This window comes from Pteropus alecto, unplaced genomic scaffold, assembly GCF_000325575.1.
Source record: "Pteropus alecto unplaced genomic scaffold, ASM32557v1 scaffold398, whole genome shotgun sequence".
Classification (NCBI taxonomy): Eukaryota; Metazoa; Chordata; class Mammalia; order Chiroptera; family Pteropodidae; genus Pteropus; species Pteropus alecto.
Window position 1 is genome coordinate 5,596,496 of NW_006442497.1, and position 5,022 is coordinate 5,601,517.

General features: G+C 34.2%; 1 pseudogene; it reads left to right on the forward strand.

Annotated features, from left to right (window-relative positions):
* Positions 1 to 438: 438 nt before the first annotated feature.
* On the forward strand, positions 439 to 557 carry LOC112471456 (annotated as a pseudogene).
* The last annotated feature ends 4,465 nt before the right edge of the window (positions 558 to 5,022 follow it).

Here is a 5,022-nt window from a genome sequence, read left to right on the forward strand (position 1 = left end):
GGCATTTTCCGGGATGAGAAAATCTCCATAGCCATTTGTTTTGAGAAGACAAGGTATGACACTTGCAGGGAGGCTGGTCAGGGCGAGGTCCAGGAAAGGAAGTGAGAGAAGATGTCCTTTTCCCTTTTCCTATACTGTGCCCTGGGGATGTCTGCTTCATTGAGGGCAGGTTGAGGTTGTACTGAGAGAGGATTGGAAGGAGTTTTGGCCACGACAGACCCCTTAAGGGTTTAAAGTCCTTTGTTAATGGTTCTCAGAAGTTTTGTTCTCCAGACACTTTTATATTTAAAAAAAATTATTGAGGACCCCCAAAGGACTTTTGTTTATGCGGATCCTATTTACTGATATTTACTATTAGAAAATAAAACTAAGAAATTAAATTTATTTAAAATAACAATATTAACCCACCAAAATTAATGTAGATAATATACTTTTATGGTCTACGGCCATGCCACCCTGAACAAACCCGATCCTGTCTGATCTCGGAAGCTAAGCAGGGTTGGGCCTCGTTAGTACTTGGATGGGAGACCACCTAGGAAGATCAGGTGCTGTAGGTGTAAAAACATAAAAAAAAAAAAAATAAGGGATTGTAAGCTGACAAGGTCCTTGCAATCTGTGAGGTCAACCAAGGGTTGCCTCGCCTAAAAAATATATGTGTACTTTCATGAAAAATAACTGTATTTTCCAAAATAAAAAAATTAATAAGAAGAGTGGCATTGTTTTACAATTTTGCAAATCTCTTTAATTTCTGGTTTAATGGAATATAGCTGATTCTTATGTCTGCTTCTGTATTAAATCTATCGCAATAAGCTTTTTTGTTTTTTTTTTTGCTAAAATATGTGAAGAAAATTCAGATTTACCTGTGTATGTGATTGGAAAAGTGAATATTTTAACAGTTTTGCAGATAATTGTGGATATTCTTTTTTCTACTGTTTGCCAAAATTTAACTACCAGTAATTTCCTAAAAGTTAGTTGGAATTTAAAATCTAAAGCCATATCATTAAACTTTTCATATTCTGCTACATTATAGTCCATTGGTTTGTCTTGAGCTTTGAACGAATCTTTTACTCATGGATGATTTTCTAACATCCTGCATTGGGAAAATACTGGTTTACTGAATTATGCAGATATTCCAAATGTTAACACATTTTATTATACAGTACAATATAAAAATTGTATTTATTACCACCACCATTCTCATCAGAAATGTCTTTAAGTCTTGGGAAGCTATCAGGCTTGTGGTGGCAGGTACATGTTTTCAAAAACTCCAATTTTTTATTTGAAAGCTTAAATTTTATCATTGGCTACCTATATTATTATTTTTTTGTCAACTATCATTTGTCACTAGTTTTTCCTTAAGTGATAAACTTACTTTGTCCACTTTCAAGACATTACTTGCCAATGACCCACAGTTTGTAAAATCTAGCCTCATAATGAAGTAAAAGTGGTGTTTCATGAAAAAAGTGGCTGCCAGTGCAGCTTTTAACTCAATTGCACAAGCGTTCTTCTTCAAGACAATCATCATATTTCAGTTGCAGCAGAAGTGCTTCTGTATTCTTTTCATCACACAGAATATTTTAAAAATATATTCCAGGGTTGTGGCTTAATAAAATTAATTATTTGTACAGCTTCATTAAAAACATACTTAAGTAAAACTGGATTTTATGTTTTCTGAGTTCCCGGCAGAGAGGAATACAATGATAGCTAGTACAATCACTGGTGTCACTGCCTTGATTTGGGCTACAACATCAATAATTTACCACCTCTTTTTAGAAAATATAATTAATTAATTAATTTTTAATTGAAGAAATGATTTAAATTTTTTCTGCCCTGTCTATTTCTCCCATTCCGGCTCCCCTCTACCTTCTGGTAACCATTAGTCTATTGTCCATATCCATGAGTCTCTGGTTGTTGGTCCTGTTCATTTGTGGCTTTTAGGTTTATATCCCACATATAAGTGATAGCATGTGATTTTCAACTTTTTCTGTCTTGCTTATTTCGCTTAGCATTATTATCTCGAGGTCCATCCATGTTGTTGCAAATGGCAGTATTTCATCTCTTCTTATGGCTGAGTAATATTCCATTGTATATATGTACCACAGCTTCTTTAGCCAATCATCTATCATAGGACACTTTGGTTGCTTCCATGTCCTGGCCACTGTGAATAATGCTGCTATGAACATTGGTGTGCAAATACATTTTTCGATATGCATTTTCAAGTCTCTGGGGTAAATACCCAGTAGAGGGATTGCTGGATCATATGGTAGATCAATTCTTAGTTTTTTGAAGAACCTCTATACTGTTTTCTATAGTGGCTGTACCCATTTGCATTCCCACCAGCAGTGTATGAGGGTTCCTATTTCTACACATCCTCTCCAGCATTTGTTATTACTTGTCCTGTTGATTATAGCTATTCTAACAGGTGTGAGATAGTATCACATTGTGGTTCTGATTTGCATTTCCCTAATAGCTAGTGATGTCGAACATCTTTTCATATATTTGTTGGCCATTTGTATGTCCTCTAGGGAAAAGTGTCTGTTCAGATCCTCTGCCTATTTTTTTGACTGGATCATCTGGCTTTTTGTTGTTACTGAGTCATATGAGTTCTTTGTATATTTTGGATATTAGGCCCTTATTGGAGGCGTTGCTTGCAAATATGTTTTCCCATTCAGATGGTTGTTTCTTTACCTTGTTGATGGTTTCTTTTGCTGAGCAGAAGTTTTTCAGTTCGATGTAGTCCCATTCATTTATTTTAGCTTTTACTTCCCTTGCCATTGACGCCAAATTCATAAAATCTTCTTTAAGTCCAAGGTCCTTAGTTTAGTTCCTATGTTTTCTTCTATGCATTTTATTGTTTCAGGTCTTATATTCATTTTGAGTTAATTTTGGTGTGTGGTGATAGATAAAGTCTAGTTTCATTCTTTTGCAGGTGGCTTTCCAGTTTTCCCAGCACCATTTATTGAAAAGGCTTTCCTTTCTCCATTGTATATTTTTGGCTATTTTTGTTGAAAATTATTTGCCTATAAAAATATGGGTTTATTTTTGGACTCTCGATTCTGTTCCATCTGAGGTTCCATGGGACAAATCCATGTGCTGATTACTGGTGTCCTCCTTCTCTGCAGTACCTGAATTTTACCTTTCTCTAACTTAAGTCATTTGTCATTTCTCCATCTACTTTTAGCCTTCATATTTGGTGCCCTTTGTAGTATAATTTGAAGTCAGGCAGAGTGATGCTTCCAGCCTCATTCTTTTCCCTCAGGATGGCTTTGGCAATTTGGGGTCTTTTGTGCTTCCATATAAACCTGATGATTTTTTGTTCAATTTCTTTAAAAAATGCTGATCGGATTTTGATGGGGATTGCATTAAATCTGTATAATGCTTCAGGTAATAAGGTCATTTTAACTCTGTTGATTTTGCCAATCCAAGAACAAGGAATATCTTTCCATTTCTTTGTATATTCTTCGATTTCTTTTAACAGGGTCTTGTAGTTTTTATTATGTAGGTCCTTCGTATGTTTCAGTAGATTTACATCTAGGTATTTTATTCTTTTTGTTGCAATTGCAAAAGGAATTATTTGTTCCATTTCTTTTTCTGTCATTTCGTTATTAGAGTCTAGAAATGCTATGGATTTTTGAATGTTGATTTCATATCCAGAGACTTTACTGTATTTGCTTATTGTTTCTAGTAGTGTTCTTGTGCAGTCTTTATGATTTTCTATATAGAGAATCATGTCATCAGCAAATAGTGATAGTTCGACTTCTTCTTTTCCTATTTAGATGCCTTTTATATTTTTCTCTTGCCTGATTGCACTCATTAGGATCTCCAATGTTATATTCAATAACAGTGGCATTAGTGGACAGCCTTGCCTTATTCCTGATCTTAGAGAGAAGGTTTTTAATTTTTCGCCATTAAGTATAATGTTGGCTGAGAGCTTCTCATACATGGCCTTTGTTATATTAAGATATTTTCTTTCTATACAGATTTTGTTAAGTGTTTTGATCATAAATGGGTGCTGCATCTTGCTAAGGCTTTTTCTGCATCTATTGATATGATCATATGACTCTTATTTTTTAATTTGTTTCTGTGGTGTATCACGTTAATAGATTTGTGTATGTTGAACTGTCCCTGTGCCCCTGAGATGAAGCCCACTTGATCGTTGCATATAATATTTTTGATATGTTGCTGTATTCGCTTCGCTAGTATCTTATTTAGGATTTTTACATCTGTGTTCATGAGAGATATTGGTCTGTAGTTTTCTTTTTTTGTGTTATCTTTACCAGGTTTTGGTATCAGGATGACATTGGCCTCATAAAATGAGTTGGGAAGTATTGCCTCCTCTTCATTTTTTAGAAGAGTTTGAGGAGAATAGGTATTAAATCTTCTTTGAATATTTGGTAGAATTCACTGGTGAAGCCATCTGTTCCTGGACTTTTACCTTTTTGTAGGTTTTTGATGATTGTTTCAATTTCCATACCACTGAGCAGTCTATTTATATTTTCTAGTTCTTCTTGATTCAGTCTAGGAAAGTTGTATTTTTCTAAGTACTGGTTCATTTCTTCTAGGTTATTAAATTAGGTGTTACATAATTTTTCATAGTATTCTTGTATGATCCTTTGTAATTCTGTGGTGTCTGTCATAATTTCCCCTCTTTCATCCCTGATTTTGTTTATTTGTGCCCTTCCTCTTTTTTCTTTAGTGAGTCTAGCCGGGAGTTTGTCAATTTTATTAAACTTCTCAAAGAACCACCTCTTTGTTGCATTTATTTTTTCTATTGTTTGTTTTTAATTTCATTTATTTCTGCTCTAATTTTGATTATTTCTTTTCTTATGCTGACTTAAGGCTTCATTTGTTCTTTCTTTCCTAGTTTTTTAAGATGAAGTGTTAGGTTGTTTATTTGGGCTAGTTCTTGTTTTTGGAGTAAGCCTGTAATGATATGAACTTTCCTCTTATGACTGCTTTTGCTGTGTCTCAAAAGTTTTGATATGTTGTACTGTCATTATCATTTGTTTCTATGTATCCCTT